This window comes from Botryllus schlosseri, chromosome 1 (genome assembly GCF_051294905.1).
Source record: "Botryllus schlosseri isolate E-star chromosome 1, Bs_hap1, whole genome shotgun sequence".
Classification (NCBI taxonomy): Eukaryota; Metazoa; Chordata; class Ascidiacea; order Stolidobranchia; family Styelidae; genus Botryllus; species Botryllus schlosseri.
Genome location: NC_137236.1, coordinates 25,573,267 through 25,583,286, shown reverse-complemented (window position 1 = coordinate 25,583,286; position 10,020 = coordinate 25,573,267). Strand labels below are relative to the sequence as shown.

General features: G+C 40.0%; 1 long non-coding RNA gene across 1 annotated transcript; it reads left to right on the top strand.

The window, feature by feature from the left end:
- The first annotated feature begins 3,193 nt into the window (after positions 1 to 3,193).
- On the top strand, positions 3,194 to 4,994 carry LOC145438735 (uncharacterized). The gene is made up of 3 exons (XR_013915011.1): positions 3,194 to 3,408; positions 3,468 to 3,549; positions 3,844 to 4,994. It is a non-coding gene; the product is annotated as an uncharacterized LOC145438735 (long non-coding RNA).
- The last annotated feature ends 5,026 nt before the right edge of the window (positions 4,995 to 10,020 follow it).

Here is a 10,020-nt window from a genome sequence, read left to right as displayed (position 1 = left end):
TGCAAAAATCCATTTTACCCTGTGATATACATAACCACTTTTCCATAATAACTTCAAGATTGTCTGCTAGATAGAAATGAACAGGCTTGACGTTGAATGCTCAATAAAAAAATTGTTTGGTGCCATAATTGGTACGATCATGCCCAATTGTGTCGTCGGAAGCGTTACCCGTTATTATTACATTTGTCACCACCTTTCTTTGTCTAAATCTGTGGTTCTCAAACTAGGGGACGCACCCCTTTTGGGGGGCGTGAAAAAATCTGAAGGAGGGAACAAAGATGTGGCCAACTGAAAAATATTTTCGCGCTTCGCGCGATTTACCTGCAGTTCGTTGTTGTTACTATGTGTTTAGCCCAAATTTCGTATTGAAGAATTCTCTCATCATCAAGCATAACCAACCATCCATGCAATCAAACTACCCATTGGGTTTGCTAGCATTCTGGTTTCATTTTGTGTTATGATAATAAGGGGGCGCGAAATATTTCACTATCGTAAAGGGGGGGAATGTCTAAAAATAATGGGAACCACTGGTCCAAATGGATTTTCAGCATTCGTTGATATCAAATCGAAGGTGCGGATTTTCAAGGCACGACCACGTCTTTAAAGAAATGCAGTTGCAGAATTCGCTTTGAAATAATGAAATTCAACCCAATTTCTATATGAATAGGAAGTCATTTTGTTGCTGCTAATCACTAGCCCTACAGTAATCATTTGAACAATACAGATGATGATTGTGCGAATATTGAGCTAAAATTGATCTAAAACGTCGGGGGTCCGCGGGAGCCCGTGACGGCCCAAAAGGGGTCCGCGAAGACAAAAAGGTTGAGAACCACTGATCTATTGCACTCAACTAAAAGTCCATCTACCGTTTCCTAATTATAAACAATGCCACAGAGTCCATGATCATATCCTGTTTGAAGTCGGATGAGAGCGGCACAATGTCGCTTATCTAGCCTTATTCCACGGCATGACTATGTATCATTACTCCAACGAATCGACGAATAATCAATCTTGCAGAACACAATTTCTTTTGACAGCGATGGGTCGGACGAGACACAATATGCCACTTTTGACAATAGCAATCAGACGCTATGCAGAGGGAAGTCTGCGGGTGGTGCATTCCTTTGTATTCTACCGCTGCACCTGGAACATGAAAGGCTGAAATTGTGCAGGATCGGTAAGTATGAAATATAATAAAGTTTCATTTGAAAAGACAGGACATAACCTTCTACCAAATTGGTTCTTTTCACTGTCCGCGATCACTGCATATATCGTGTGTGTGACTTTAGCGGTTAGACGAAAAAGCGAAGTTAAAATGGAACCTGCTAGATTTTGCTCAAAATAGTTTCAAAGAACTCGGCAATTCCCATTGAGAACGGGGAAATCAGGAAATTCATAAAACGACCTGGCCGTCTCTCAGCAACATCCATCAACCTCACTTCCGAGTACGTTGAGCTCATGAAAATAATACAGATCGTGATACTAGATTACTCGAAAATAATGTACTCAACGTTGCTGTAGCAACGTAGCACCACATTATATGTACCAACAATTTTTACCTGACCTTGCTCAAGTCGCTAAATCGATATTAATTTAGCTTACAGCAGTGACGTCGCCTAACTAGGGCTGGGCAAAATCGAGTATCTGAGTGATTCGATTCTGAATCTCGTATTATGCTTCGAGTCGAGTCGAGTATTCGAGTATCAATCATTATGAAGTCATAACATAATGTAATACAGAGGTCTTAAACTCAAATGTGCTCGCGGGCCAATTTTCCAGTTTTGACGATGCCGCGGGCCGCAGCATTAATAGGGGTATATATTCCATGTCTTTCGAAGTAGGCCTTATTCGACGGGATGAAATTGTCCTATTGAAAGTGAGCCGAACTGACATGCAACACACATCATAAAAATGTGATGTATCAATTTAGGCCTGGCATGAAGAAAAACATCACAATCATAACTAATAGAATACAAGTCTTGTTGTACTTAATATATATTAATTATAAGATATATAGACGCCATGTGAGCGGACAAATATATATAATGTTATCATAAAAGCTATCACATTATAATTTTGCAGCTACTATGAATATTTTAAATTTACCATATTGATAACAGAGATTGCGATCACCGCATTTGGGGTTTAGCATTGTATAGCCCAATCCAGGATTTGGGTATAATCCTGATAAGTGGCGGTCATGGTCATGGTGGTCATGGTCAAATACCTTCGAATATTGGAGTATAAAAATAACAGTATAGATATTATAATGAAGGTGTCATAGTGATAGAAATGTCGGAAAGCCGGACAACCCATGGTTGTCACATCGTTGAAGGGTACTACTACGGTACTCGGTACCTTTAAGTGGCCTAATAGCATGGTTTAGCGACCCAAGATTTAACTAACGGATTGCCAATGGTTGCCATAACTACTTGCTTAGAAATACCAAGCTGTGACCTTGTCATATAGGCCTATTACTATTCCCATGATACGCGAATAGTTTGTTGCGTCCATGGTTTTAACCATGGAAAACTGAATGGGATAGAATGGTGACTGCGTGGCGTGTCAATCAGATACGGTTGAATGACAAGTCATCGAGCAAATTAGCGGAGGCGCGAAACCGTGTTTTGCTCACTATGGCGAGAGCCGTGAGACCGCCGATACCTCGGCATACACAAAGTTTCGTTTGTTAGCTGTGATCGGATGTACCATTTGACCTACTATATATATAAATATATATGTTTTGCAGAACTATATTGGTACTTATTTACAGCTATCGCATATTGGAAATGCCTGCGAAGAATTGTGCCGTCCCTGGTTGTAATACTGTAAGTCGAAAAAATAGTAGGCTAATTCAGCACAGGGTGGATCTCGCAAAGGACGAACAGGAAAGGTAGCACCGATCGCAACTACATTGTTTTATATTGTCCATGCGTGATTCTACGGATAAAAGAGATAATATAATCAGTCAGCTTGATAGAGAATCGTGAGTTACGGAATTCCTTTTCTGTTGTGACAGATTACGATCTGTAAATGGTATGGGAGGTGTTCCGACAGGCTAGTGCATGCCGGTATGATATCAAACTGGATATTTATATGTATTAGGCGCAAATCAGTGACTGATACGTTGTTACTGGCATCATGCAATTATTCTTTCATGGACCATTTATGGTGTTTTTAAGAACACAATATGTGATCTACATTTCCGGCCAGAAGATATCATAGCGGCAGGTGCTTCTTGGAGACGTTGGCTGAAGTTGGGAGCCATACCTTGCCTAAATTTGCCTAAAAAGTCCGCATCGTTCTTTTCCCCACCAAGGAAAGAGCCAGCTCTCAGAAAAGCTTGTGCTAAAAAATTATATTATCAAAATGTTGCCCGATTGAAAAAGGACGCATCCCTTATTCAAGGTAGGTGAAATTTAGAACCAAGTTGGATGCTAATTTGTCACTTACTTACTGTTCAATAGGTTGCTGGGTAGCATATGAGAGGAAGGGAAAGCTCTATCTTGATTTGGAGGAAGATGATCAGCATATTCAACCTAAAATCGGGTCAGTTTCGGATTTGCTCCTCCTAAGGCCTGCAGCCGTCTACAAATAAATTTACGAAATTCCTGAGCTAACTCTAAAATACAGGTTTATTGATTGAAAACAGCCCACTCTTTTTGTAATGCTGCACATATGTTTGAGACGTATCATAGATTCGATACCAATTTGTATATATCTGTCGAAAATGCGACCAGCTTATGCCAACCATGATCATTGATCACTCATGTCCTATCATTACGGGATAGTGTTTGACGGTGACTTGTCTATCGTATGCTGACGTATGATCTTATTTTTCAGATGAAGATGACCGGCCACATGACGCCGCGGACCATGCAAGGAGATTACAAAATATGAACCATGCCAGGAAATCACAAAATCTGAAGAAAAACCCAAAACTGTCACTGACACCCAACCCATTTGCTGGATATGAAAGGGTCCTGGCAACCCGGAGATCTTTCATTTTAACCGGGTTTATACTTTGGTCTCCGTGGTGCCTTCATGCACCAATCTGCTCGTACCAGTTGTGCCCCGGACAGCTCTGCATAACTGGCTAACATCTAATGAATGCATGATAAATCGTCAATATACTTGATAATTTGTCAATATGCAATACCACACATGATGACTGTTGCAATGCTCATTTATTGCTCAGATGAGAAATGAAAGGATTGCATGCCTAAAAGTCAACAATGCTCCTGGTGATATATATATATATATAGTATTGTACCCTACACCTTCATGTGGTAAAGGTTTGTTAATATTCGCATCGTCATTGAACTGTCATTCTTGTAATAATTACGTTTCTTGTTGACCCTGCGATCACATACTTGTTGCAATGAGATGTCAATCCTTAGCAGCGCGGGTAGAACATGACAATCTGAAAAATAAAGCAGATTTATAAACTAAAAAGACACTGGCGGTGTGTTAAACTAAATCACAATGTACTGCAAGGCCAGTGTCTCGTCCAGATTCGCTAAAATCTATATTGTAAGTTATATGCCATCAATTTTTAAATTGAAAACATTGTAAAACACTTTCGGATCAAGATTTTCCCTTCAAGTCACCACGTGTACCCTGGCTTCCTTTATTCGACTCTCTTTCTTTCCGAAGCTTGTTAACTAGCTTATTTGCGAAGGAGTGACCCAACACTCTAAGAAATAAGCCAATGACATAGTCTATCACTAGTTTGGAATGGACATTAGTACACGTTGCTCTGTTGATGCTGCTTCTGAAGTTGAATACGTATGAACTTTTGACAACTCTGTCCTGCAAAATTGAAAAGTTTATTAACTTTAGGGATTTGCTGCATTCCCTCGTAAACTCTCTGTAGACTCTCCTAAGAAGAAGGAGCAGCTCTGAGCCTGGATATACAAGCGCCCCAGCCTTGCGCTCCATCAGGGGGATTAACTTGCCAAAGGGCCTGTCAGTGTTATTTAAAAGATATTCAAGGAAAGATCGATCTACCTCAGAGGTCTCAAACACGCGGCCCGGAGACCATTTTGTGCGACCCGCGGCGGTGTTTCGGATTTCGAAGTATTTTACAATATTTAACTGCGGAATATCTTGTTTTTTTAATTTGATAACTGGAAATTCGCGCCAAAGCTACTCCAGAAGCCTGAAATTTCTCATCAAACTTCACATTACATCACTTACAAAATTTACCACGCAGTGGAAGATCAATGAATACTTCGGCGATTGGAAATTTCTATTGCTATGACACAGTAATCATTATATTCAAGTTGTTATAGATCTATGCTCCAATATTCGAAGGTAACTCTAACACTGATTTAATTTGACTTTGGTAATGACATGATCATTAGTCTTGTTATCAGGAGTATGGCCCCTGATTTGGTTGTACTGCTCCAATGCTCTGGTATCAGATAAATCTCTGTAAAATTCTAAAATATTCTACCTATAATTGTGACACATCAAATGTCCGCCGGCTGCAAATTATATAATGCGACAGCATTTTGGGATGTCCTGGTGCATTTGTACTCTCGCATGGTGTCTACAACTAAATATACAGCAACTATGTCAAGTACAGCAACAATGTTATTCAAATATTTCTAAATGTGACTTTTTTTCGTGCCAAGCGTGAATTTACAATAGTAGGCTAAATCACATTTTCAAGATGCGTGTGGAATGTCAGCCTGCAAGGTCAGAAAAGGCCTACTCGGAAATACATTGAATTCCCATATTATTAGTGCTGCGGCTCGCGGCGCCATCAAAAAGTAGGAAATTGGCCCGCAAGCACATTTGAGTTTGAGACCTCTGGTCTACCTGCGGTCATTGAATTTTCGAATTGTCTTTCTCAAAGTAAAACCAGCCATGTATTCTAAAATATTGCCCTTCCTTTCAGAAATACTGGCAGAGACCAATTACTCCGGCTGAGGTGGCTTCATTCCATTATCAATTATTTTTTCCATGAGCTCAAGTAAAAATTTGGCAGAGAAAAGCCTGCCAATTGATTTTGTATAATATTGGTTCACTGCAAACCTTACTGTAACTCATCACAATATCATCTGGATTTCTAGTGGAATTCATACTGATAATCCACCCCGTAGCTAGTTCTGGTGGGTCTTTGAACTCCAATGAGCGTAGCAATGGTTTAAGATCCACTGGTTGCTGAATAATATTTGGAACAGATATGGTGTCCATTCTTTCATCAAAGTCGTTGAAGAGAAGTTCATGGACAATTTCCGGGGGAATATCGTACCATTCCTTAACAACGTCACCAACTTGCGAGGTCATAATTTCAATAGATATATAGTATAAATGAGTAAGCCGTGTACCTGATGAAATTAAAATAATAATAATACAGCACTACAGTCGATGTTCAACTTAATCACAACCGTCTACTACATGAAAAGTAATCTAGACAAGCTACGATAATAATAACACTTAATTAACCCGCTATGTGTGTTTACGTTAGCCCGAGCATCACGGCAGACAACCGAAACATTCTGGCAGCGATGACTTGTCATTCAACCGTATCTGATTGACAGGCCACGCAGTTACCGTTCTATCCCATTCAGTTTTCCATGGTTTTAACCAATTCACGGCCTTCCGCGTCACTCCGAGTTCACTCGGGTCATTTTCATTCAGCCATCGAGTCAGCCCGAGTCCGAGTAATTCTAATAAAGGTCGCGTCCAAGTCTAACTCACAAATTTCAGTCACGTATCGTCTAAGCATAATTCCCATGGATCGTCTAAGCATAATGCTGCAAACGACTATCGTCTAACGGTCAGGGTTTCCCATCATGAATTGTAAACATGGCGAAATAGTGAACATTCTACTGCATAGTCGCGGATAGTGAAGTTTGATGAATAGTTTCAGGCTTTAGGAGCAATTTGAAAGGGAATTTTCACTTTAAAACTTGAAAAGATATATTTTGCGCTTATTTATTGTAAATTATTGAAAATGTAAAATGTCGTCGCGGGCCGCACAAAATGCACTGGCGGGCCACATGCGGCCCGCGGGCCGCGTGTTTGAGACCTCTGATGTAATATGTCACATATCAAATATGTACCTTTTATGCTACTACAAATAATATAATACCAGTTATTCATTGCATTGAAGACACTTTGGTATTTGCTCGACCACAGGGTTTTCATTATACTTTCTGACAATGTTGTGGGTTGATCATGGCTTCGGAATATGGCATTTCCAGTAATGTTAGTAGTTTTGGACTATGTTCCGTATGCTGCGATACGGCCAATCAAAGTTTCAAGGCTTCCAGAATGGAAAATAGCATTGAAACTATAATTCTCGTTAGTAAATTAACTTTCAGTGGCGAGAAGTGTATAATTTCAGTACTCGGAAAAATCGTATTTTACTACTCGACTCGAATCATTGGAATTAGTACTCGATTCTGATTCGAGTAGGCTGCTCGATCATCGTGGCCAGCCCTACTCATAGCAAGATCGGGTAGTGGGGTAATAAACTCCAAAATTTTGTTTTGTCGCAATGGCATATCTTAATATGAAATTTTGAGTTCATAGTTGTAACACGAGTACTCGTGAGCAGTGGTATTCATCCGGTGGTCCGCACCATCCAACACATGCTTACTTGTTGGTAGCTGCGCTATAGTAAAGGGAAATACTATTATATCGGACAAGCAGAGCGCTTCATTCTGTTCAGAGAGAGACCAAAATACCATGGGTTGTATTCGCAGACGGTCTTTAGCACGCCATATATATGGAGTGACCAAAATCTTTTCCACGGAAGTATCGGTCAATATTATTTATCCAGTGTTTACGATGTTCCTTTGGGCAGTGTCTTGCCACATATATGGTATCCCATACGATAGTTTCATCACAGTAAATAGATATCAGCAAAAAGTTTGGAATCATTATACGATCTACCATATTCTCACTTGACTTCTTAATCGCGCAATGCGGTAATGCGGTAGTATCCGATACAAACTTATACGTAGTGCTCATAGCCTCATTAACTGCGGGCCTTGTATTAATACGGATGAGGTCATCATACCGACACATTTTTAAAGGTGGTTCCGGAGTGAAAACAGTTCCACTGTTCCACTGTTCGATACCAAAAGCATTCTTTGTAACACATTATACTGTCGATTGCTTATGCAGTTGACAATATATACCTACTGCGTATGATGAATAGCAACACAAACCAAACCAGTTCTCGACACCATCACCATATATGTCAGTTTCCGGGTTTGGAGTCTGGCTGGGCACAATGATTCGAGTACTCGAATCTGAATCGAGTATCAATTTTATTGATTCGAGTCGAGTAATAAAAGATGATTTTTTCGAGTACTGAAATTATACGCTCCTCGCTACCGAAAGCTAATTTACTAACGAGAAATGTAGTTTTGACAAATAATAGTGCAAATATACGAGCGTTAGTGGAAATAACACATTTCTCAAGTCATCATCATCCCACACCATTGTCAAGAAGTGTCATTAAGTCGGTATGGTCGAAACAATACCAAAGTATCTTTAATGTAACGGATAACAGGCATTATGTTCTTTGTGGTGGCATAAAAGGTACATATTTGAACTTTGGCATAGTCCATTCTGTTGTGATGTCATAATGAGTGATACTCGAATACTCGACTCGAATCGTAACACATGATTCTAAATCGAATCACTCAGGTACTCGATTTTGCCCAGTTCAAGTGTGGACTACGAATAATGGCAGCGTATGTGCGACTGCTTTTAAACACTATTTACCTCATTGAATAATTTTCAAAGTCAGCTTATTCTACTTCCCGGTTATGTAGTATTTTCTGCTTCGAAATGTCCCAGTTCTAATGGTGGTTGAGTATAATTCTGGGTCGCTACGTCTACTTTTACTAGAGTAGCAGTCTTGGCTACTTTGAGCACATCACAATGTGTCATACGGGCAAGGCAACTTCGAAAAAAATGTAAAGTTACCGCAATATTGACATTGTGTCTTTCACTGCCGGTAAGGAAACAAACTGTCTTTTATCTGTTTGAATAAACATGTTGCGAGTAAGAAAAAGTATGAGAATATGAATGCGACCCATCAGGGTCGACATACCTCAAGCAAAACTGTGAGATGAACATTACTTTAACTAGGGACCGAACAGTGAACACGGCGATCAGTACTAGAACTCGAGTCCCAATATCATGATGCGGACTTGACACTTTGCACCCTGACTAGGACTCGTACTTGGATCGGTGGTTGCTTGACTCGAGTCAAAACTATAATGTGAGCTTGTCTTGTGACTTGTATACAACTATTTTGTCATTGTGTTTCACTATCATAGGTAAAGATAGTGCGCAATGCGCATGAGGCGGCTTGATCGATTTTAACTGTAAGCCACTTGTCATAATCGCGTAACTGGTATATATGATCACCTGAATCATATTGAAAAACGTTGGCAATTGCAACAAGTAGTGCTATCATCAAATTCCCGGTAATTCCACGCAAACTTAGTGCAATGGAGTGAATTGTTGTAATAATTATTTCTATAGGTATACACTGCTCTATGGAGGAATTCCAGTGCAGTGACGGATCGAGGTGTATTGATCCTAGAGGATTTTGCGACGGATATAAACATTGCAGGTATTGGTGATTGAATGATGAGCGAGAACATATTAGTTCATTTCCTGAAAATATTCATGTATTTGATTGCGAATGTGCATTGGGGGTGTTACGAACGTCCGGCTCGCATTCGTGTTCGGAAAGCGAAACCTTGATAATTTATAGGTTCGCGCTCACAAACCAAATTTAGTTGGTTGTGTGGGCTAATTATAGTGAATAAATGGGCGATGAGCAAATTCGCAGGAATTTTGGAACCGATGTAGTTATTGTAGTACAAGCGCCTGACGCCCGATTTAGAGTAGACAGTTGGAAGAACTGCATATGTTCCTGACAAACCGCAGCGGTTGGCTAAATTTTACACACAATCCTCTGCTTATAGGCTAGGCATCAACAAATACATTCGTTATAAATATTTTTCTAGCGACGGATCC